Consider the following 26,264-nt stretch of genomic DNA (forward strand, 5'->3'; position numbering starts at 1 on the left):
AAACGACGTCATTTTTTTTTTAAACCACGCGGTCGATGTCGCGTAACAGCGTCGTCGCGTGGTTAATGATTACACGGTCGTGGTGGCTCTGCCGGTGAGAAAGTGTCTTGCAGTGGGAAGGTTGCGAGTTCACACCCGGGTCTGGGGTTGGGGGGGTGGTCCGATGAGTGACCAGCGTGGGGAAGTCAGCGGTGGTCGTCCTGTGGAGAGACGCGCCACCCCGCCATAGAAATGTGGAATTGGCACATGGCTCGGTGCTTTGCGTGAACGATTTGGAAACAAACCAGAAAAAAAGACTGGTGTCCAATCAACTTCCTCAAGGTAGCACGCTACAGAGGTCAGTCCGGAGTCACACTCGGTGGTGACGGTCGGTAGGGGAATTAAATAGCTCCCCCACCCCCCGTCTGCCCCCCACCCCCTCCTCTTCCAAGTCCACACCTGAGGCCCTTCCGTCCCGTGGGCCCCGATGCAGTTGCACCGCCGACACACTCGATAGCTGAGGCCACTGGCTGAGAGTCACTTTAGCTGAGCATCTCATCCCACTGTATGTGGTGTGCCCCGAGGGGGGTGGTGGCTTAGATTACAGCCGAATGATCGTGCCGTGTAGCCCGCATCCAGCAGCAGCCCTGCGGCTACGCAGGGCCCAGAGATGTCCCGAGACGCTTCACAAAGAACCCCCCTCCTCTCCCTAAAGCCCACCCCGTGATGCTCTTCACGTTGCCTGCGTGAGAGGCGCTCAGCACGAATAACCTGCGCACACGCGCCGCCAGAGGTGTAGCTGACGAGTGTGATTCCCCGGAGTCTGCGTACGGGCCGGAGAGCCCAGGTGTGGGGCCACGAGGCGGGGCGGGGGGGGTATGGGCCCTGGTGACTGGAATGGGCCCCGATGCAAGGGAGCATTGGGAGGTTATGATTAATTGTCTGACACCGGTGACCAACAGCTGGGTAACTGCATTGTGGGTTTAACATTTCGTCTCCTCGCGATTATATTAATTGTCACAATTCAGGGCCATGATCCGAGTTAAGAGCCAGCTCTGTATCGTTCCGTTGATGTGAATATAGTTGCCTCTAGTGGCTGGAGAGGTCACGTGATCCCATTTAAAAAAAATCTGAGTAATTTTCTGCTCAAATGAGCATCGAGGCAGCACTCACCTCCCATTACAGCCCCGAGGCAGCGGTGGAAATTCCTCAATCCTATAGCGGAGGCGAGGCTATCTGTAGGACAACCAGCCAATAGTGGCTTCCCTACAGAGTGATACTTATTTTATCCAACCCAGACGGATGTTGGGCTGAGTCAATCCCCAACCAAGGTTTGAATTCGTGAACTTCCAGTTGCGAGCTGCCTCGCCCATCCGTTGAGCCACCCAACGGGACACTTATGCACAGATCAACAACCGCCATTCGCCACTAAGTGGCGGTGACGTCACCACGACGCTTGTGCCAGGCTATGTGCACCTTGAGGCCACGTGAAGTGTCGAACCCCCGCTGGCAGGAGGTCACGGGGCAGACCCAGGTGCCACGGGTCAACTGACTGAGATGACTGGCTGATGCACCACCTGTGCCCCCTACTGTGCCAACTTGCTGTGCTTTAGCCACCTGGTGCTCCGCTCGTTGTTGTGAGCGTCGCTCCTCCGCCCTCCGTTGTTGTTGGATGGCGACTGCCTCTAACTGCCCAGTAGCGTCCTTCACGAGCCTCCTCCACAGAGGCCGATCTTGCCACCGGTGGTGCCAGTCATCGGCAAGTCCACTCAGCTCCACGTCCTCCTGTACCACATCACTCCATATCTTCTCTAGCCCGTGCTGCGCCCGTTTATCCCCCTCGATCCGGCCGAACAAAAGCTGTTTACGCATGCGGTGGCTGGGCATGCGGGCTACATGGCCCAGCCGACGCAGCCTTGCCTGCCGGAGGAGCTTACCGATGGGACTTGTCCAGATCTTTCAAGGATTTGTGAGCTCTTCACACAATTCAGCCTGTTTAAACCCAGAATGGATCGTAGGCAGGCCAGCATAAATGTTTCTAACCGGCGAAGATGTTCCATTACAGATGCGCAGATCGCACACACACACACTCGTTGCACACGCGATTCGGCGCATGGCACATAGTGAACTCGAAAAACTAATATCTGAATCAGCGATTCATCGCATCGTCACGTCCCGACTGTGTGCACCCATTTCACCGCAAAGCGGGTCGAGGCAGCGGCGGGTGGATAAGTGGTGTTTGTAAAAGTCTGCGATGAAACTCCATCTGTTCATAATCCCGGGATAGGCTCAAGGCATTAAAGTCTGTGGTGTAATCCTATACAGACCGAGTTATACCTGGGGAAGGACTTAGCCTAGTCCCGCCCTACGCACTGCCCTGCTCTCATTGTATCCACCCTGCATGCGGGGTAGACACAATGAGAAAAAAACGGGGACAGCATGGCAATAATGACTCAGATTATGAATAATAATAAAAATATCGAGCAATAACAACACAAATACAACCAAATTCGAACATTTTCTCTCTCAAGGCAATTCTATAGCCAAAAAACAATCGGGTGTGGTGCAGGCCACAAACAATTGACGGATTAAAATCATTGTGGTCACGGTTATCGACTAACGGTGGTGTAATACCGATTGATAGAGCTGGGTGGACAGAGGCATGGATGTGAGAAACCTGCTCGTTGCTTGAACTGCCGCATCGCGAGATGGAATTGAACCGGTGACCCCCAGTTCACTGCGCTACGCAATGCACCACGGCAGCTCACGAACAATATGAACAGGGATCCCAAAATGCTTTGCCTGTCACGATGACGTCGGTAATGTCGAGTTGGTGACTCTGGGCAAGGCTGTGTGCAAGAATCTGAACGTCGTCTTGACATGAAACGCACGCTCGGTGTCTTCTTTATACTTTGCCGTCGATGACTCCTTGCTACGTGCAGTTAGCGTGAACAGATGTCTCACTGTGGGAGCAATAATACGACGCATAGAGACGTTCTACAGTCTGTGCCAACAGCACTGCCGGTCAGAGTCGGCCAAGCCACCTGTCAGATTATAGGAGACAGATTACGTGTCAATGGAGTGCCTGAGGTCATGACTTCGCGTGTCATCGTGGCTCATCATGGGAGGCCGGGCTACAGCTGGACCGCACAATCCGCAAAACCTATGCGGTCATCGTATGAATCCTGATAATTCATCCCATTGGTAGAGAGGGGGAGGGGGGAGAGCGGGGTGAAGTATAACACGCCGTGTAGTGTTCTTCAATAAAACCTGGGTTAATAAATGACCGAGGCGTTGTTATTGCTGCGTCTGGACAACATGGGGACTTTTCTTTTTCATTACCCAGGACCACCCACGAGCGAGTAGCGGTTGGGTTTTCAGTTAAACATTACACCCCTCTCTCGCCCCGCACCAACATTGCCCTCCACAGCGGCCAGGGTGATTGTTATCATCGTAGGTACATAAATGCCATCCCGATCGCTATTGACGTTATTTAACTTGATGCGTCTGGTGCTTTTCGGCGGCACAGACACCGTTCCTACCGGACGAGTGTCTATGCCGCCGTGGGGTTTTGTTTGCGACGGCGCGTCCAGGAAACGCTGCGGCCCAGGCTGAGCGGGCGGCCCCTCTGTGACGGGAGCGCTCCCAGCCTCCTGAGTGAACGCTGTTTAGAAGTGGGGCTGTGAGGTTTCCTTTTTCATGTAGCATCACAATTGTTCAATTTCCTTCACGGCGTGCGTGTTTTCTGCTTTACAATCAGGCTTTTTAAAATAAATAAATACATAAACCGCCTGGAAGCGTTTTCTAGAAATATGTTTTTTATTTCGCTAGTTCCTAGAAGCAAGGGTGAGGAGAAGGCGACTGAAGAGGGTGAGGAGTGAGCGCAACGGGGACGAGGAGGAGGAGGTGGAGGAAGTGGGGGAGTGGACTGGGGAGCGCAGGCAGTGCAACTGCATCGGGGCCCAAGGGCCGGAGAGGCCCAGACGCCGGGCTGCAAGAGAGGCAGGCGAGCAGAGGGGCCCACATTTCATCGCTTGCACCAGGGCCCCACCAGGGCCCCACCAGGGCCCCACCAGGGCCCCACCAGGGCCCCACTATGGTGGACCGCACGACGCAACTGGCAAGACGAGTGTCGTGGTCACGCGAGGTGCAGTGAGGGCCAGCGGTTGTAAAGCGCGTCCTGTGGGTTGGGGGGGGGTGTCGAGAAGAAGACCGAGAGACCGGGCAAGGCAATACGAGAGAGCTCTTGGGAGCCCCTCCCAAAAGGGTACTTTGGCCTTCTCTTCCACACTGTCCAGGTGTCTTGGGAGCGGTGTGAGCACCCACACTTTACCCCAACACACCGACTGTGTTGAACACGTGTTGCACTACTGGGTGAACAGAGGCGGGTGGAGGGTGCGGCGGAGTGGGTGGATTAACAACAGAAAAACTACCCATTGTCCCTGTTTTGTAACTGCCGTGCCGGAAGATTGAATAGAACAGGCGAGTTCTGGATCGAACGTCCAGTGAGATAAGCGTTACACCACGGGGGCATCCCCTATATAATTGCACGGCAACACGAAAGTTCTAAATAAACCCACACGCGGATGACCCCCCCCCGCCCCCCCGCCGCCAGACCTTCGGACGATTGAGTCGCACAGTTGAAGCGGACTCTTGGAGGGAGCGTTCCGATATTTGCCTTTTGCGTTCATTTCCCTTAAAATGCCAAACGCGATCGAAGGCTATTGACGGGTTTTTTTTCTTCTTCTGTGGCCATGGATCCCGCGCGAGGCCTATCGATACGTAAACACCCAGGGCTCACGCAATAGCCGTGCGGAGGTTGGGAAGAAAACGGTTCACCTGCGGAAGGAATATTGGCGAGCCGCAGACGGCAGTCCCGGAGCGGGAGCCGGACACGGTAATGGAGAGGCCGTCGGTATTTATCGATCCAGTCGGTGGATGATGTATCGATGGACTCATCAGATAGGTTAGCTGATCGATGCTCCGGTGAACGGCTCGATCGGCCGTGCGTAAGCCGCGTAAAGGGAGCGGTGCCAAAGATCTAACGATATTCCGACTTCCTGCACACTTTGTCCTGTCTTATTGGGCTTCGTGTGGATGATGCTTGGTGCAGTTTCAAGATAAATGTCGCTCAGTGTGGTCCCATTGCTCTGTGCGGTTGCCAAATGCGCCTTTCGCCGGACCGCTGAGCTGAAACAATCATAACGGGCGCATTGTTAACGCCTGTACATCACGTGACAATTTAATTTGGCTTTATCGGGTGGCGGAGGGTATCACGACATACATTTGGCCCGATTCGTACGTGGATTTACGTGGCCCAACCCAAGCATCAATTTTTAATCGACAGGTGGATACACACGCAGAGCAGTGTCGTTCCTATAGGGGCATCGATCCGTGCATGGGTAGAGCATGCACCATTGTAACGACAAAAGGCATGCACCGATTAATCGATACAAATTATATTATTATGCTCATGCTACGTGCTGTGACTTCCGAGTGTAAAAAAACAACTATGAATTGTGCAAATGATATTCTAGCTTAAGACTGACGGAACGAATGAGACAGAATGAACGGGACTGGGCATATCAGGCTGACAAGATAGTCGAGACGATACAGAGGACGCAAAAAGAAAACAACGTGTCGTTGATTCAAACCGTGACTGAATTTTGAGAATTCGTTGACTCATACGGAGGAGGGGAGCGCGGGGTGGAGAAAGGGGGCGTCGGTGTGGTCATCGCTGCCCCCCACAAACATCAAAGTCGCAGCCTCTCCCTCGGCGAACGAGCAGTGTGGTCGTGCTCGCCTCCACGGCTGAATCGGTGCCGGCAATTCAACATTCCCATGGTGGGAGGCAGTTTTGCAGATATCATCAATGGAGTCTCCCCCCCCCCCCCCCCCACCGTATCTTCACGCATAAGGGAGGGACTTCGCGGTTAGCAAGAGACGTGCGACTGAGAGCGAGGTAGCCACCGACTGAGGTGCCGGATTAAAGAAAAACTCCACGCCACAAATCCATCGCATGGGCTGACTCCGCGTGCCATGTATTTCTCTGGAGTTACGTGGGTGGGGGGGGCGGGTTGCTGGCTGACTGCTGGGAGGGACCGGGCTGGCACGCGTCCATCAGTGCTGCAACTCCGCTCGCTCGCTGGCAGGCTCCAAGGAATTTTCTTTAAAAAAAAATTTTGCTGCGATGGATGGAAAGTGTGTCAGCAGTTGCCGGCCAACTGCCTCCGTAACGGAATTAAGAGTTTGGCACCGGCATCAAGCGGGCTGTTTGTGCGCTCGTGTTTCCCCTCGCATTACGGACGCGCGCGTGAACAAGCAGTTGAACTGGGTTCGGCTGCTGCAGGGTGTTTGTGTGTGGGGGGGGGGGATCCGTCCTTGTGTGTGTGTGTACGCGGAGCGGTAGTGTAGAGGTTAGTGCGCTGCGCTACGAGCCCGGCGAGTCGCGTTCGATTCCCGCTCAGGGACAACAGCAGTGACGATGTGTCAACATCGCCACTCTGCAGTGCCGGCCTTCATAGGTGGCTCGCAAGCAGCACTTTCCACAACAGTTTCTTCAGCCCATACGGAGAATCTAAATTCCATAGGAGGCATCGCACCACAATGCCATACTGTGGCCAGGTAAAGGTGCAGCCCTGCACTTGCCCGCTCACAGCACTGCTGGCAGATATCACTCCACCACAGGGCCCATGCCGACCGCGCGTCACCACTAGCGACACCAAGAGACAGGACAAGACGATAAGAGGGAGCCTCTCCAAAGGGTACTTTGGCCTTCTCTTCCACACTGGAGGCCTGCCGATCGACTTAATTGCGGTGGACACGCTGCTGGGTGGTCAGAGGCGGTGGTGGAGGAGGCTGGGATCGAACTGGCGGCCTCTGGAATGCAAGTCCAGTGCGCTGCTCGTCATTGCATCGCAGCAGCAGCAGCACGGTGTCACGTGTACTCACGGCTCTCTAATCTGCTGACTTTTAGACGTTCGGTTTTCTTAACGCTCGCACGTGCGAGTAACACGTCAGGGGACGATCTGCAAAGACAAATGATGTCGCTGCTCACCCCGAGCTCGCATTGTCCTGATAGTGGCGTTGTCTTTGGGTTGTTCGCCTTTTGGCGTCCTCTGGTCTAACACCGTTTGAGGCGAGGCTCAAAAGAAAGCTGTCTCTGGTATGGACCGATCAGTTTCAAAGACAATGCTTTATATACTTTCAGAGCATGATTTTTGTTTGTATTTTCACCACAACTCTCTGTGGTTAATGCAGTAACATGATTCCTTGCAAAAGGTTTCAGTTTGGTGTTTGAACATCTTAACACACCTGTTTTGCTACCTGAAAAAAGGGGAAACCCTATTCTTTTATCCTATGGAATTGTTTTCGTTTGTTTTTGGCAGTCACCTCACCGTGCACATAGCCTGGCACGAGCGGCGTGACGACGTAGCCGCTTGCTGGTGTGTGAACTCGCATCTTCAGCCACCATGATCAATCCACTGCTGGATGAAGGCCTTCCAACGCCGTCGAAGTCTCTCGCAGTCCTGCAACGTGACGACCCACCAAGCACCTGTGCACGTGCCTCCTTCACCTGTGCACTGTCCCCTTCACCTGTGCACTGTCCCCCCTTCACCTGTGCACGTGTTACCCTTCACTTGTGCACTGTTCCCTTCACCTGTGCACTGTCCCCTTCACCTGTGCACTGTCCCCTTCACCTGTGCACTGTCCCTTCACCTGTGCACTGTCCCCCCTTCACCTGTGCACGTGTTCCCCTTCACCTGTGCACTGTCCCCTTCACCTGTGCACTGTCCGCTTAACCTGTGCACTGCCCCCTTCACCTGTGCACGTGTTCCCCTTCACCTGTGCACGTGCCCCCTTCCCCTGTGCACGTGGCCCTTTCTTTGGTCGCCCGCATCATCGTCGGCGTCCCTGCGTGCACACCCGCCCAGAATGACAGTGAACGGTGAAAGGTGTTGAGTGGAATGAATCGTGTCGGGCAAACTGCACACAATTGCTTATGAACACTGATCAATAACCGCACAGGACCAGGTGCAGCGGGGCAAACCGCTCCGTCCACATCGTTTTCCTTCATTTAACGCGGAGGGGGGGGGGGGGCATGGAGATGCGTCGCAGAGCTCTCTAGCAAGCGAGAGAGAGAGCGCGAGATACACCTGGGTGAGATACACCTGGGCGAGATACACCTGGGCGAACGCACAGACCGAGGGGACTTCATCAGTTGCATACCTCTCGTAGGCTAAGTTTGCTAAATGCATCGCTTTGTTCCAAATCATAATCGCTGCGAATGCACCCCGATCTCATCAGATCCTGGAAGGCAAGCGGGCTTGAGTGTTGGTTCCGGTGACACCTGGATAGAGAGAGAGAGAGCGATGAGATTGCCTCGCGTGCGGGAGCGCGAGGGATTGCGGCGTCGGAGTTACCGGCAGCGGATAGACCCTGATTCGTGATGAACATGATGATGATGATGACGACGATGAAACCCGCTCAGTGTCAATCGTGTTTGTCACTCAGCCTCCAAGCAACAATGTGTCCCCACTGCCCCAACGCGGCCCAGAGTTTGTCTGGTGAGCGTTAACACCGCCTCGCCCAAGAGAGAGAGAGACACACACACACGTGGTGACCTCTGCCGTGGGAATTGTTGCTTTGGTAAATAACGCAGCAGCAGCAGCAGCAATGAAAGAATGTGTAATTGATGTCATCATTTATTATGTCATGCGAAATTTGATTTATAGTGATCACTCCTTTTTCGCGTTGATGGGAACAGCAAGCGATGGTGGCGTGGCGCTGGGGGATCCACTCCTCCCCAGGGGCGCAATCTTCTGATCGGCTGCCGCTGCCGCTGCTCACGGCCATGAGGCCGCAACGCGTCGGCCGTGACCAATTAAGTGACCGTTAAGTGACCAATTAAGCGTGCGTGTTAGGCTTGTGGCTGGACTCTGGAGTACGAAATGTACGGGCTCTCTCCAGGGGCCAGGCTAGTTGGGGCAGTTGGGCGGTGGCGCCGCGGTTAGCGCAGCGTGCTGCCGGCGATCACAGATCTATTCCCGGCCACCGTGATGTCTGAACGGGTCCTGTGTGACACCCCCTTTCACCAAACCTGCACTGACCAGCGTGGTGAAGTATGGTCAAACAAACCCCTCGACCCGCACGGGGAGGCCTTCATCCGGCGGTGGATTCAAAGGGCTGAAGATTATATATCGACTGGAATTGAGGATAAACTTTGCCCTGCCGTGTTAACGTGGAGTTTACACAGGCGCAGTGACAGCAATGGAAATGAGGGGATGCTTGCAGCCTATTGATCGTTGCAGCATGGAGACACTTTGACCATTTCCGTAACATATGCAGGCACAGAGACACACAGAGACAAAGGTCCCCCGTATAGCCTGTCACAGGCTTTTGGGGCAAGTGCCGTTAGCGAGCGCCTGTGAAGAACGGCACGACGCACCAGGAGGTGTGGTTAGTGTGCAACGCTCCACATTCAGCGACCCGAGTTCAATTCCAGTTCACAGTGAAGACTCGTGACTATTATCTGAATCAGTCCTGTGCCTCTCCTAGGTCGACTCGGCCTCAGAGGAGTACCTGGTGCGGTGTGTATAAACATCGCCACTAGGGACACAAAGGCGGCCGGGCGTGGTGCTGACCACCCATATCACCTTCATAGGTCCTACTCGCTAACAGCACTTGCCCCAACTGTCTGTTAAGGATATACGGGGGATCTTTGTCTTTACTGTGCGTGTGTGTGGCGTGTACAGTGAATAATTGATGTTTGTGTGTGTGTACATATGTTTGTGTATAATATGAGAAGCGTTGCAGTCCCAGTTGCCACGGCGCAATCTATAACTAGACGGCATTGCATGTGTTAATATTATTACACCGATGCTCGTTCGCCTTACTGAGTCTCAGGACTCTTGTTCAGGAGGGTCCTGCCAACTTGTTTGTAGTCGTGGGGGCAGGTGGCGACGTTGCCACTGCTGAGTCAACCCAATGGAGTTATTTGCAGGTACTGTCTGTGTGTTTCTGCGTTGTGGGTGTTTGACCAGCACCAGTCACTTTTGTGTTTTTTTTTTACTTGCTGCGGGAGGGAACTGCAGAACCCGGAGGAAATCGACGCAGAGCAGGGGGAGACACACAAAAAACACGCAAACTTCACACACAAACTTCACACACAAACTTCACACGCAAACTTCACACACAAACTTCACACACAGAGAGGCGCCCGAGTCAGGAGTAGAACCCAGGCCCTTCTTGCTGCGAGGCACGAGTCTAACCGACTGCACTACCCATGCCGCCCAATCAGAGGTGGCAATTGTTCTCCACAGACTGGATCAACTGAACCGAGAAGATGAGCGCCTTGTCGCACTCTACCAACACACCCGTTCTGGGGAGAACATGCCCGCTGCGTGTGGTGCCGATCACGTCTCACAGAGAGCGATCTTGTGTATAGTGGTAGCCCACCAGCAAGCCTGACTCTGCCCATGAAACGCTGAATGTCAAACCAGCTTGTGTTGAACCAACGCTGTTCAAATCGCGCATTCCATGAAGGCAGTGTCGCCGATGGTGTAATACATACTCAGATATACTTGTTTCTGTGTGTGGATGGGGCGAACACGTGGAGGGACGGTGTGGCCTCATCAGTTGTCGGTTTACCCCTTTCTCACGTGTGCCATCCGGGCCTGAACAGGTGCTCGCTAACAGCACCTGCCTGCCCTGGGAATGTGCAGGTCACACGAGGACTTTGCGCGCGTAAGCAAACCTCATAGGTGCTCCGCTCGTGACAGGAAACCCGACAGTTTAAACAGCCCCTTCAAGAGGATGTTGTCTGTGTAAACAGTGTAGCGGGTATGTGTAAATAATAACAACGACGTCACATGTTGCGTGTGGGAGGAGACCCAAGGACGCAGAGAAACCCGCGCGTGGGGCGGGGGCGGGGGCAGTGCCGGATGACCCCAGTAGCAAAAGTAGCTACACGTGTAGTTACACATGTAGTAGTAGCTACTACACATGTGTAGCTACTACACATATAGTCGCTACATATGTAGTAGCTACGGGCCCCGCAATTTCAAGGGCACCGCACTATTTGCTTTCACGCTATCAATTCCGGTTCAGTGATTCTGCACTTGCTCTATTACTATAGTACTAGACCGCCTTCAACTTTTATGAACGACTGGGTGTTTAAGGTTAGCGATTTGTCATATTATCTGGCTGTATAGCAAATGAAAATATACAATTACTTTACTATGCAAGTAAAATTTTCGTGTTTTAATATTTACGTTTTTTTTTTATTAGGGCCCCATTAGAACAACATTTGCTACAGGCCCCGCACTCGCTTAATCCGGCACTGGGGGTGGGGGGGGGTTAACGGTCAGCGCCGCCATCCACTGGCGCAACCTCGCAGCCGCACGCCCACAACTCGTGGCCAGCCGAGTTGTCACTCACTCACTCGCTCGCTCACCCATCCAGCTCACTCACCAGAGTTCAACCTCGCAGACGCACGCCCACAACTGGAGAGACGAGTTGGCACTCACTCGCTCGCTCACCCATCCAGCTCACTCACCAGAGTTCAACCTCGCAGCCGCACGCCCACAACTCCTGGAGAGCCGAGTGGGCACTCACTCACTCTCTCACCCATCCAGCTCACTCACCAGAGTTCAACCTCGCTTAGCTTCGCTCCCCGAGATTCGGACACGATTGGGGCGCGTTCCAGGGAGATCTGTTCGCAGGCCAAAAACGATAACAACAACGACAACAACAACAACAATAATAAGAACGTGGTAATTTATTTTCCTGACAAGGCAGGGGGACATCTGGCGTGGCTGCCTGGGGATTGGGGCTTTGCCCAGCGCCGTGACCGCGTTTTTCTCGCACGCGACGCTTCCTTGGCACGGCTATTTTCAGTGAAGGGGGTTTTGTCGTCGTCGCTGCTGCTGCTGCTGCTGGGAGCGGAGAGACACTGCAAATGAAAGTGGCGTGAACACGCCGGAGTGGCAGCGCGGGAGTGGGTGGGGATTGCGCGGTGTCGGAGACCAGTTCTGCGCCGCGCTCGCCGGCTCGCGAGGGCGGTGGCGGCGGTGATGGTGATGTTTGTGGTGGCGGTGATGGTGGCTGGCGGTGATGGTGATGGTGGCGGTGATGGTGGCGGTGATGGTGGTGGTGAAGGTGGCGGTGATGGTGGTGGTGATGGTGATGTTGGTGGTGGCGGTGATGGTGGTGGTGATGGGTGGCGGTGATGGTGGCGGTGATGTTTGTGGTGGCGGTGATGGTGGCTGGCGGTGATGGTGATGGTGGTGGTGATGGTGGCGGTGATGGTGGCGGTGATGTTGGTGGTGGTGGTGATGGGTGGCGGTGATCGTGGCGGTTATGTTTGTGGTGGCGGTGATGGTGGCTGGCGGTGATGGTGATGGTGGCGGTGATGGTGATGGTGGCGGTGATGTTGGTGGTGGTGATGTTGGCGGTGGTGGTGATGGTGGCGGTGGTGGTAGCGGTGATGGTAGTGATGGTGGCGGTGGTGGTGATGGTGGCGGTGATGGTGGCGGTGATGTTGGTGGTGGTGGTGATGGTGGTAGCGGTGATGGTGGTGGTGGCGGTGATGGCAGTGGTGGTGGCGGTGGCGGTGGGGGAGGAGGAGGAGCGATGGTGGCGGTGCCACGGATTGGGGTTTATGTGCGAAATTCAGATGTGGCTGGAATTAACAACTCGGACGCGCGTTCTCTCGTCCGTGATTGCACGCTGGCAGCGCGCGCGTGCCCCGACTTGCTTCCAGAGGCGCGCGGGTGGTTGGAGGGGGCGATGATGCAAATTATATTTTCTAGTTGCGGCTGATGGAAAAATAAACGGCGAGTGTTTGCAGGGGCAACTTTAAAACGTAATTGCACGTACACTTGACATGCTATACGGTATACTGTATTTGAGAGGTAACTGTGGCTTGGTGAGTCCTTCATCCAGCGGTGGATAACTATAAACGGCTAAACTATTTTTATATTTTACGAGCCCAGGCCCACTGAGCTATATAGCTATTTTTCAGACGCGACCAGGCCACAAATGATAGCTCAACGAAGTGACTTATCATCGTGTGAAAATGTATCGCAGCCAAATCCTCTAATGCGCATGCTTCTCAATGTGGAGGGGAAAAACCGGAGGACCCGGAGAAAAATCCACGCGACCACGGGGAGAAGATGCAAAGTCCAAATATACAGCATCCTCAGGGTCGGGATCGAACCCACGAACTCCTGCATACCAGGCGAGGTAGTTATCATCTCGCCACCGTGGCACCCCTGATGATACAATACGTGATCATAAAACACCGTTGGCGATATATAGGCAGTGCATATTCGGTCGGTGCAAAAACCTCGCTGAGTCTCAACTCGTTTTCACGATGGTCCTGCTTTGGGATATTCGCCCAGTTCCTGTGGTGAATGTTTTGCTTGTCGGAGGAAACCAAAGTGCCCGGAGGAAACCCCACTACACGTTCGCACGATGGGGTCGCACTAAAAGCCTCGCACAGATAGCTAGATGGATTCCTAATCGGGCGAGTGACCCCACATCTTTCGACTCCACGTGTTAATGATGGCCTCTGCAGTGGGCCGCCCTGCCGCGGGCACGGATGGCGACATGCACTTGGTGTGGGCCTCAGCGGGGTCACTTCTTTTTTCTGGCCGTCTCTGAATGAGACTCCGCTCCTGTGAATATAAAAACAGACTCGACAACCCGCCGAGCTTTATGCACCGAGCAATCTTCACTTGAAAATTAGCTGAAGTTGTTTTTTCTTCTTCTCTTTGCACTACGCAAAAGAGCCCTCTCTTTACGACTTTAAAACTCCCGTTCGTGGAGCTGCTTTTGGAAATTGGGGCCAGCTGCATCAACTCGGTGCCGCGTTTGCGCGTGGCTGTTTCATCCACAACAAATGGTGCGAATCTGGTGAGCCAGCCAGACACCCACGTGACCTGTCCACTGATCCCCCTTCTTTGAGCAGAAGGCCGCGCTTGACAAAAAGAATGTTGACCTGAGCCCAGACCCCCCCCCTCCCACCCGCCTCCTCCTCCTTTACAAAGTCCTTCCACACCCCCCCCCCCCCTTTATGCCAGCATTCTAAAGCTAACCTAATTGTTCACTGTACCATCTGTATAATTTGTCTTTTATAAGTGGCGCAGCGTACCTTCCAAAAAAAGTTATTTATCCCAGGCCCAACATGCGTGAGTAGGCGCATGGGGGAGTCACAAACACAATTAATTAACATTAGCTACATACCGCCTGCCTTTTTCCAAGAATTTGTTGTAACACAATCGCCTCTTTCAGCTGCCTTCTCATAAGCGGCCCTCTGTTTAGCACAGTGGTAATTCGCCGAAATGGATTTTTTATTACAGGCTCGTTTACCTTGTGCATTTGTTCGTGTGTGTGTGCGTGTGTGTGTGCGTGTGTGTGTGTTTAGGGGCCTCTGCTCATCATACGTGCCACCCATGTTAATGCGGGCGCGCCGGACTAGGGAAATTAATTCGTATGCATTCAAGAAACTGTCACTTAAATTCTCATTAGCTGTGAAATGTTTTAAATAAATGAGCAGGTAGTGCACAAACTCGTGCCAACTGTGCAGTGACGATACCGAGCGCGCAGTCTTGCACTTTCCTTCCATTTTTCAACATTTCTAATTTTCACATTTTATGTTCAGGCAACGTACTTTACATAAAAGGTTACTTACAACTAATCTAATTTGCATCGTGTGGGTGTGGCTGTGAGAATGAGTATATGGCGTTGGCGTATGTGTTATTATTGTGTGTGTGTGGGGGGGAGTGGTGGCGTAGTGGTGAGCGTATCGTACTGACAAGCCCTGCAACACGAGTTCGACTCCCACTCACAGCCAATATTGGTGACGAATATTTAAACTTGTCCTGGGTCTCCCCTAGGTTGACTGGGCCATAAATGAGTACCTCGTTCGATGTGTAAACATCAGGACTGGGGAGACAAAGGCGGCCGGACGTGTTGCTGGCTACCCACCCCCTCGTGTGCCGCGCCGCCATTAATATGTGCTCGCGAGCAGCACTTGCCCCAACAGTCTGTTGAAGGCTATCCGGGGGATCTTTGTCTTCGCAGTCGTTTGCGCATTCCATTTTCAAACCGTGGCCATGGCTAACGTCAGCGGCGCGTGGTGTCAGGCCTCGTGCCACGACATCGGACGACAGCACCTCCGCAGGTCAACTTCATTCGGGTGCGATGGCTCTGCGTGGATTCGTCACCAGTCGCTGCTTAGGTCACCGTCATCCTCCTCCGTAGAGCACGACGACAAAACCGCGAATTCGCAGGGAACAAAGAAACGTGACAACACGACGGCTGTTAAATGTCACCGCGAGTGCAGCTGTTGCCACTCGCCGATTGCGACTGTGCAAGCGGCTTGCTGTGGTCCCCATAGTTTCTGTAACAACAGCACAGCAGCAGCAGCATCAACAACAGCACGCACCATGACAGCGACAGCCTGCCATCACGAGCCTCGTCTGGCCTCAGATTCCTTTGATTTGCGTTCAGGCGTCCTCAGGGCCGTCTGGAACGCTCTTGCCTCCGATATTAGGAAGCCACTGGAGCGATGCACTTTTGAATAATCTCGATTGAAAACGAATTTCTTTAGAACTGCTTGTTGCTGTGTTTAGATTAGCGCGGTTGGCTACGTACGGTGCGAAAGAAGTGCAACATACATACGTATAGGCCTAATGGGGGGCTTGGTGATCATTACGAGCTGGGAAAATAGACTGCGTTGACGGAGGGTGACTTGAGCAAAGGCCTGTGATGAGGTCACGAGCCGAATAAAGTTGAAATATTAATTTTAGCCCAAGCCGTTTAAGCTGAGATCTAAGTTAACAGAACCCTGTCCACGTTTTTTCCCGTCCAACCTCTGACCTCTGGCCACTTCTCCCTTCCCTTTCCACTCCTTAGCTGCGAGCCTAATTGCCAGCCGATTGCTTTGTACGATACTTGAGCGAGAGTTAATTTGCAATAAGTATCAGTGTAATCGCCAGTGGATTAGTAAAGTACAATAGATGGTGGGGGGGGGGGGGGGGTTCACCGTGCTCCGTGGTATAAAGCGTCTGCGGCGTCAGGGATAACATTCACGATTTAATGCCGCATGATGAGGAGGGAGATCCAAAATAGACTGCCGAGTAACGCAGACGCCAAGGGCACCTCCAAGACTCCGCACAGCGCGGGCGGCGTGCATGACCGACACCGTCCACACACGAGCCTCCCTTGCTCGATCCACTGCTGGGTGAGGGCCTCTCGGCAGCGTTGGAGGTCGTGGCGCGTTTTCTTTTTTTGTCACCGCAGCCTTGCCGGTCAGTGCGGGATGGCGCAGGCGGAGAGCGTGGATGTGGGAGCATAGAAGTACGGCACGACAAGGGGTGTTGCTACCACTGCCCTCTGCCGCCCAGCCCAAGCCGACAACAGCGGGTCTCCTGAGGCAGCCGCTCGTCTCGCGATCCGCGTCTACCGCCCGCGCTTGCCGTCAACCCGCCGCAGGATGAGGGCGTCCGCACACCTTGCCAGGCTGTCAGCCATAGTTGGCCATATTTCACCATGCTTCACCACACTTCACCATGCTTCTCCATACTTTACCGTGCTTGTCCAGTGCTCATGGTCCTACACGCGCGGCGGTGGCGACGTTGCTGGTGGTGTTCGGCTCATCCGAGCGCTACCCCGGGGCTGAGCCGCGCTCAGCCTCCGCGATCTGGCTAGATCGGGCGCGTTCGTGCCCGATCTGGTCGCAGGCGGCGTGATTCTTGTTGGGCTGACGAGGCGGTGACGAGGCGGTGACAAGGCTGACGACGCTGACGAGGGGCTGACGAGGCGGCTAGTTCTCTCGTGCACCGCAGACGGCTGTCAGCGCTCGCGTCGCACGCCAGACAGCGGCTGCCGGGCCCGCTAATGGTCTTCTTTGCCGGCAGTCGCAAAGCCAAGGAGGGGGGGGGGGAGGCAAGAGGGGGGGGGGGTTGCCATTTTCGTAATCGAGGTGGCGATGGGAGGTAGCGGACGCGTTCTCGAGCAGTAAAACACACACACACACTGCACCTGAAATCGGCGCTGCTGTTTAAAGAACCCACAGGGGGATGACTGATTGTGTTTTTTTAAAAAAATTTTGGGGGGGGGAGGGGTAATGGATGGGGGGAGGGTGGAGTCGAGATTGTGTGTGTCCCCCACCAGCACGTCATCGTTATTAATGCCGCCCTAGAACGGGCACCTGTGATTCTCGGCGAGCGTTTCAAGCAAGGGCAGAGCTGGGAGAGAACTCCCTGGGGCGGTCTGTCCAGCACGCCCGCCTCTCACGACGCCGCGTGGCGGTGCGGTGGCCGAGGGGCGCCGAGCGGACTGCGCTGAAAACCCCGCGCCGCCTCCGTCTGATTCCCGGCCACGGCGGATGTCGACGAGGAGTGACATCCTGACAAGTTCTGGGGCTGCCACCCCGTCAGCAAGCCGCACTGACCGGCGTGGTGAAGTATGCTCCAACAATCCCCCGTGACTAACGCGGCACGGGGAGGCTTTCATCGAGCAGTGGCTAGAGAAAGGGCTGTCCCGTTTATGCGGTGCTTTAAAAAAAAAACAATAATAATAACGACGCTGGCATCGTGCAGCCGCGATTCTGTTTCTGGAGCTCCGGTGGCGTCCACTCTGTGGGCCCCCCCCACCCCCCCTTTGCAGAGTCTACACAACGAACCCCCCCCCCCCTTGTTGAGGGAGCCGACACGGGCCGCAAAGAAGTCGTTGGCGGATTTCTCTGCAAGATATTCCCCGTGTGTGAAGGGGGGGGGGGGGCTGGGGGGGGGCTGGGCCCCTGGGCTGCCCCACTCCCCTCCCCCTGCGGATGCCTCTCGACTCCCCCCCCCCCCCTCGAATAGACGGCGCATGTTTTTGTTGTCGTCGTTCTTGGCCGTGGCAGCCACGGGACGCGAGGCCCGTGCCCTGCGGGAGGCTCCTGCGGGGTGATGGGGCCGAGTCTGCGCCGTCGCTGCCCGTGTCTCACGTCGCCGTGGATGGGGGTTGGGGGGGGGATGGGGTCGCGTCTCTGGTCAACGGCGCAGCGCAGTTGCGGCGCAATGAATGGCGATGTGAATGGTCGGCGACGTGGCACGCTCGCGTCTTGGTGGAATGGGCTGTTTTGATGGATATTGGATACATCCGTTCATTCATCATACAGTAATACTTTAATTTAGAAACACCTCAGGGCTGTTGGCTGTCACGACCGCCAAGAATTATACGCTCGAATCGGGAGAGCGTGTTTTTTAATAAGCAAAGATCGCAAGCAAGAGAAGGTGTAATTCAGTTACATCCGCGCGTTTGCTCGGGGACTGCCGAGGTTGAGAGGCGCCCCCCGCGCCGGAGAAGGGAGCCGTCCCTCCTGGTGACAATGATGACCCACCCAGCGCGTCGCCTCCCTCCCCTGGTCGCCCTCGGATTGTGTGAGACGCGCCGTCTCGTCTCGCTCCTCCCAGCGACACACTCACCACGCGTACACACAACACGTACACACAACACGTACACACACTCACCACGTACACACTCACCACGTACACACTCACCACGCGTACACACAACACGTACACACAACACGTACACACAACGCGTACACACAACACGTACACACACTCACCACGTACACACTCACCACGCGTACACACAACGCGTACACACAACACGTACACACGCACCACGCGTACACACAACACGTACACACCACGCGTACACACAACACGTACACACGCACCACGCGTACACACAACGCGTACACACAACACGTACACACTCACCACGCGTACACACAACACGTACACACAACACGTACACACGCACCACGCGTACACACAACACGTACACACAACACGTACACACAACGCGTACACACAACACGTACACACAACACGTACACACAACGCGTACACACAACACGTACACACTCACCACGCGTACACACTCACCACGCGTACACACAACACGCACTCACGACACGCACGTGTACTCTGCTCAAAGCTGCCAATGACCTTGACTCTGGATGTACCCTCCATCGCATCTCACGCTGAGATTACGGGCCGATTTATTTACACAAACATGAAAGTTAAAACGGTGTCGGAAAAAAAAGCTTTTAAAAAAAATTTGCATAATGGTAAAAAAAAATGAAGAGAATGAATTTGCTGGCCAGCTGAGCGCTGCTTGTGTGTTCTCCCCTTTTTAGTCTGTTTCCTTTTTGAAGTTAAAACATTTTCTTCGTCTTCGACTTTCTTAGTCGCGGCACCAGCCGTGTAATCTGATGCCGGCGAGCGGTGTGGGAATGGCTGCGCCTTGATCGTCCCTTCTGACATTTCCTTACCGGCACCTCCCAAAGCAAAGCGCAATCATTCAAAAGGATGTTTAATAACCGCCCCCCTCGCGCCCGTCTCTTACTAACCTTCCCTATCTAACCTTGGCAGGTCGCACATTTGCAAGTTTGCTTTTTTTTTAATGCGAGCTTAAGCTTGAGCGAGAGCGAGAGAGAATACACAATCACAGAATCATCGTGTGCAGCTGCTCGATTTAAACACCATGTCTGTTACCAGGAGTTCACCTGTATTGGCCTCGGTGAACTTCACGTGACAGTTTTGCCACCAATAAAAAAAAGAATCTGCTTGTGCAACGTCTAAATATTCCAGCCTTAAGCTGGATTTATTGTGGGGAGGAATCAGGGATGGTTGAGCGGAGGGAGAGACGGGGTGGGGGCGGGATACGCTACTGCGTTGTCAAGTCAGAGCCAGAGCTCGATTTGCTCTAGACACCTCGTGGCTTCGTGCGCAGACACCCCATGAAGGTACAAGCGAGGTCAGATGGTGCTGCTCTGCACTGAATGGCCACTGCTGATGCTTTCCCTTCTGGCAGTTAATGCCATAACACACTGCGGGCAATTTTAGTGCAATTGTTGCCTGCAGACATCACTGGCAACGCATGTTCCATTAGCAGCTATGGCAACTTGGTATGGCAACGGCACTGAGTGGCCCTGTCCGAGAACAGGTGCGCCTTGCGGCACACTCCTTCGACTCACAGCGACGCAATCTTACGTCTTGATACACGCCCTTAGGGCAATTATTGCAGGCAATCTCTACAGGCAACGCATTGACCCATCGGCAATTGTAACAACTTAGCACAACAGTGGCACAGTTCCGTCTGGCCCAAAAAACCCGACTTTGGAGACAATTATAATTTTTTTATGACCAATGATTGGTTCACAGAGCACGTAACCTCTGGTATTCATGTGATCTCTGTCTGTGATCTGATTGGCTGTCATCCCTCCCAGTTGCTGTCCACGCGGCGAAGCGGCAATCAGACTTGTTCCAGATGTGACAGCTAAATCCTTCAAATGAGAAAATGATGCAGCAACCGTCTTGCATAGACTTTGGGCATTGCCAATCTTTAGCAAAACTTGGCAATGACATATTTCCTAGAATGTTGTTGTTGTGATAACGGTGCATTGTGTACGTGTGCGATCGCGGCGTGAGCATCAGTTGTGTGCGTGTGGGTGTGCGCACGTGCCCAGCGCGGAACGCGTGCGTTCGTTGTCATTTGCGTTGTTCCGCGTGCACATTTCTACGCCTGGTTAAATCTCCAGACAAAAAAATGGAAACGCCAAACGATGATGAGCGTCGTCGTCGAAACTATAAATACTAAAATAGATACGCCGATAATATGCCTCATTCATATACGTTTCCACGCAATTGTTGTTGTTGTTGTACCCAACCCACTGGCTTCACCGTCTTGTGGGAATGCATAATTTCAGCAGCATTCGTTCAGTACGAGCAAAGTCCATTTCATTATCTCTTGCATTCACCAAACGGAGGCTGCTTGAAGAGACTGGCTTTCCAGCTTGTTTCGAGTTGCGATGGGATGGGTGTGTTGGAATCACTTATCGGCAATGACGACCTATTGACCTTCACTTACTCATACGCTAAGATTGCCAACTCAAGTTTCCGACCATGTACGGGAACGCGTGCCGCTCCGTTCTGCCGATGCACTGCTGGATGAGGGCCTCCCCATGTCCTGCGTGCCATGAGGTATAATTGACCATACTTCACCACGCTGGTCATTGCGGGTTGAGTGAAGGTGGCAGAACAACAAATGCTTTTTTTCTGCAGTGCCCTCTGCGACCCACAACACAGCCTATTACAGCAGCCTTTTGAGCACCCATCCAAGGCGTTATCACGGCTAAAATCTGCTTAGGTCTGGCAAGACTGGGCGCAACCTGGGGCTAAATTGACGCACACTCACACACGCTTGCGGGCGTGAATGCATTTATCCATCCCCTCCGTGAGCGGTTCAAGGCACAGTGGAGCTCGCCACCAAATGCAGAGCAACTTGGGGTAGGAACGGGGAGGAGTGAGCGCTGTTGGTGATTTGTGGAGGCAATTTCATTCGACGCCACCATGGCGATGTTCACGAAACGCGTGGGATCAAAGCTGCACGCCGACCGTTATAATCTGGCAGCGCAATTTGGAAGTCGTCTCAAATCGCGGGGATTTTGTTGAATATTGAGAAGATTTGCTTACCGCAACGATGATATAAAAATGTCATGAATCAAAACTTGTCCGGCAAGATTTCATACATAATGGTAATTGGATGAAAGTACAATCTAACGGGCGTATAAATTACAGCGATAGGACCAGTGGCCTAAATCCAGCATGATATGCGGTGCATAAATTGGGTTTAATTTATTCAGAGTTGATGAATGTGTGGTGTTACACATAATTTATCTATAAGTTAGGATGAGTAATACGATCGTAATAATATCCGTAATTTACTAATAATGATGATGGTAAAATATTGAGGGTGCAGTAAATGTCCGCTGTGGCTTTGTGAGATGAATGTGTTGCAGGTGCTGTGTTTTGAGAGTTGTATTGCTGCTGCTGACGTTGCAGAGACACGGAGACAGCACAGGTGTGCCCGAAGAATCGTCACGGAGTTTGGAAAACGCTCAGGTGCTGGGAGTCGCTTTGGTGACGACACTGAAATGAACGTCATCTTACCACGATCGCGATCATCGCCAAAATTACCCAAAGTCACGGATCATCATCATCCTACACCACCACTCGTCACCACAATGATCTTCAAACAACATCAATCATCAATCAACGATCTCAATGTGAAGAAAAGCAAACTCCGTGACACAATTGGAGTTGCCCTCGTATGATTGTGCATCTGCGTGGTTGTTCAGGAGGTTTAAAGCGCGTGAATGGCTATCCGAAGGTTTCTGAGTTCGGATCGTGGTCAGGGGTAAACTCGGCCCCATCATCCTTGCATTATTATCCATAATAGAGGTTTTTTTGGGTTTCGATCACTTCAATATAAATGTGTCCTTAACCCGCCACCACCCAACACAGCTAGTAAGCAAGGTCTATCACGAAACCAGTGTGTTGGAGAGTAAAGCCACAACATTAACAATTTGAGTACAAATTATAACCCAAAAAACCTTTATTACGGATAAATGAGTGCTTTGTTGTAGCAGGTGGTTGCCATGTGAAGAGACTGACTCCCTGCAATGGGAATGTGGAATTGACACCACTGGCTGTTGGCCTGCTCACCCGGGTGGGTGTCGCCCCACTGCCGCTGCGAGCTGAGAGACACATCTTGTCCTGGAGAGGTGAAGTCCTAACAGACGCACTCACCGACTCGGGGGGAGTTTTTCCCCAATAACCAGCAGCAAAGACGCTGCCAGAAGCACACGTGACATCGTGCCCAAGTCGTAGTTTGTCAGGGGGAGCCAGGACACCCTCGTGGAGTTGAACACGTCTTGTTGTTGTTGTTTCTACTTTTTACAAATGCTTCCATTCGTTTTTTTGTGCATTAAACATGTAACATCTGCAGTTTTTGGTCCGCGCCGCGTGCCGTTCATAATTTATGCCCCAAAGTTTCGCTCCACACTCCGGCAGCTTCTTCGGGAGCCGAATAAGAAGCTCCCAGCGCATGGCGCGAAACGTTGGACGTCGTGCCGAAACAGCACAATAGCGGCACAACCCCAAAAGCCTATCGGAGACCCACGCAGCGCAACCCCTGCGATTACCACCGCAGGGGTACATACCACCAGCGCTCAGAATGACATTGAAAATTCACTTCCTTAGAAGTTATTTTTGTGTTTAGTTTGTTGTCCTTCCCCCGCACCTCCGGTTAGCACGGTTGGCTACGTACGGCGCGAAGGAAGTTCAACATACATACTGCACGACATGGGCTCGGTCGGTAGCCACGTGCAGGGCGTAACACACGTGCGCGCGCGCGCGGGTATAAAACACTGCGACAGTGTTGGTGTGCGGAAGAAGTCAACGTGACCGACTTGGGCGCGTAGAACAGAGTGCCCTTTTAGCCCCGAGATTAAATTCTCGCCGGCGTTATGGAACAAGGGCGGCAACGTTGGCTGGGTCGGGGCGAGGTCAGGTGGAATATCCTGAAGGCGTGCGGCGTCAGCGGCGGCGGCGTAGCAGGTGGCCGGGGCGTTCCGCGGAGTGGTGCGGACGCCGCGGAGCGAGCATAAGCGAGGACCCAAAAAAAAAACTTCTTGGGGAAAAAGGTGGAATAAGCCACAGGTTTGTCTCTACGCTCAGCCGGGCGTCCGAACGGAGGGCCCGCCGAGTGCGCAGGGTTCGGAGGAGATGCGTCGAACGTTTAAAGTCGCTGAGGCCAATGTATTTGATTGCCTCTTGCCCGAGAGAGCCGCGTGCCGTGTCAGTGGGGCCCGCAGCCACTCGCGCTGCTGGTGGTGAGACGCTTTGGCGTTATTCGTGGTGAATCGTGATGTTTGACGGGCTGCAATGCAACTGAACATCTAACCGTTCGATGAATTGCCACGAATTTGATTCATTCTATCATGAGACCTCCTTTGCCAGTATTCAATTATGATGGTAGGGTTTTCCCATTTCTGGCAATAAAACAGGTGTGTTAAGATGTTGAAACACCAAACTGAAACCTTTGCAGGGAATCATGAATCATGTCTGCATTAACCACATATACTTGTGGTGAATATGCAATTTTTTTAAATTCATAATTCTCGAGAACTGATTATGTTTTTGCCACTGTGATGCATTTAGCGCCTCCTGTGGCTGCGGTGTTCAGGTGAATGAAATACTTTCACCCAATACACATCGACAATAATCAATTATTTCATTATGATTCGATACATTCATTGTGGGCATGGCATGTTGCAAATTTGTTTCAATTTGCGCATTCAGCATCGTGTCGTGGCATTCAGCATCGTGTCGTGGGATGAAGAAGCTTTTCATAAATATTCCAGGGCCGTGTGACGCTGCGTTCGAGACGTTCCATCGGACTACTCCCAGAAAAAAAATCGATCAGGTGGCCAAATCATCTTTTATCCAGTAGGGGTCACACCATCTCGTACACTCCACCATGAGATTTTTAACTACCTTACATTTTAAAAAATGTCAGTGCCGGTGACCGCGCTGACCCGGTGACCTCACTGTACCCTTGAGAACCCAGTTTAATAACGGGCGATGGAAACCCCAGATTCAAAACCAGGAACTCAGTGGTGCCGGATCGGCACTCTGACCTCCAAGCCACCTGTCCACCTCAGCTGCGAGGTCTCTTTGCGAGCCGTGTGCTCGGCAGCTCGGCTTCAACGCGCGTCCCTTCCCGCGGCTCACAGCTGCGTACAGCTTCTCCGCAGCGGCGATTGAGAGGTCATCTAAGAAAGCAAAACAAAAGCCAACGTCTTACTGCGCGAGGGCTTAGCGTAGCCAGAAGCCTCCCGTTCAAACGCCCGGAGCAATTCCTCTGCCCCTTTTCTGGGCTTCTAAGCACACCGCGCGGGAGAATGTGTCACCGCGGGTATTAAAAGCGAGGACACGTGAGCGCGCCGTACGGAAAGTGCGCTTTGTGAACGGCTGTCTTGGAGACCCAGTCATGCTTGGCCTTCATGCCTTTATGCTCGCGTGTGGCCTTGTCAGCCACAGAGACTTCGGGAATTCTTCCGCTTTTGTGAAGTCTGTGTTTGTTATCAAGTGCCGTGCGGGGTGGGGGAGGACTCGATGCTGGATTATGGATGATGGCCTTGCGTTTCACTCTGTAAAGCGGCTCATACCTGCTCAGCCCTGCTCTTAGTGTGTCCACCTGTCGGACAAAATAAAATTTCGTTCTCTCCAAAAAGGACGCAACATTTCTCCGACTTCTGTGTCTAAATTCACGCGCGAGGAATGTGTATTGTTGTTGTTTCTCGGGTTGGAATGTTCTGAGAATGTTTTTAATAGCAAAGCCGCAGTTGCTGGTTTGATGGTAAGTCCGTTAATCGGATTGCCGAATACGATGTCCTCGTCTGAATATGTGGAAACCTTCATTTGCATGGCCAATGTGCAGCCCAAATTAAAAAAAAATTGCATCCCCAAAGTTAGCAGCATCCAAAAAAACAACACAAGGCAGTCTCACGCCACATATTTGTAGTATTTCGTGCATTGATCCCTGAAATCCTCACAGATTCACTTGTTGCGTAAGAGAACGTTTGTTTAGAAACAACAAAACACCTTTTTTTTGTTATTTCTGTCGCCGAACAAACTCTGCTGTCCCTCGTTTCTCTCGAATCCCAGACGCTGAGACCGTTACTTGCCCCATCGTGTATCGATGCGTGTCAGAGGAAATTAACGAGTGACGGCCAAAACAGCGGCCCAGCGCAAGCTGTCTCAACAATCACTCAGAGTTGTTCTCCGGTGTCAGCCCGCATTGTTCAACTGCCCCTGTTTGTCTATACGCTGGCAGCGGTGCGCACACTTGCGGGGGAGTGGTGTGTATCCCTGCAGCTTACGCAATGCGTTGCAAAATCAGCGATCTGAGTTCCATTGTATGCCATACGGATATCGGTGAGGTGAGCCCTCTCCTCGCTGGATGCCGTTGACAAAACGAGCAGTGGGAAGACACGGTCGGCCAGCCAGCCATGGTGCTGGCCACATCACCTCTACGTGGTCTCGTGCCAGCCGTGTAAAATAGGTGCTCGCTAACAGCGCTTGCCACAGCTGTGGAGTATAGGCGCACCGCCACCACCGCCGCCGCCGCCGCACCCAGCGCTGTGTGGACGAGGGTTGTGCCAGCAGACTGCGGGAGGTCGCAGAGTGGCACACGGCCGTGGCGTCGGGGCGGGGAGCTGTGTGGTGGTGGGTGCGTGGGGGTGGGGGGCGAACGTTCCTTGGGTTTATTTTGGGCAGCGCCGTTTCCGCTCCGCCGGCCGGTCTTGTGTCCAGCCTCAGCGGCAAGGTGCCCCCATCCATCTTGTACAAAAGGAATTGCATTTCCTATTT

At 53.4% G+C, this 26,264-nt stretch overlaps 1 long non-coding RNA gene across 1 annotated transcript in view; it reads left to right on the forward strand.

The window, feature by feature from the left end:
* The window catches only part of LOC133347454 (uncharacterized), a 73,745-nt gene extending 48,607 nt beyond the window's left edge, over positions 1-25,138 (forward strand). The window contains exon 2 of the long non-coding RNA XR_009755721.1: positions 21,891-25,138. This is a non-coding gene — a long non-coding RNA (uncharacterized LOC133347454). The remainder of the gene's footprint in view (positions 1-21,890) is intronic.
* Positions 25,139-26,264: the final 1,126 nt, after the last annotated feature.

The sequence above is a fragment of the Lethenteron reissneri genome, chromosome 26 (genome assembly GCF_015708825.2).
Source record: "Lethenteron reissneri isolate LAM-NWPU_2019-01 chromosome 26, ASM1570882v1, whole genome shotgun sequence".
Taxonomy (NCBI): domain Eukaryota; kingdom Metazoa; phylum Chordata; class Hyperoartia; order Petromyzontiformes; family Petromyzontidae; genus Lethenteron; species Lethenteron reissneri.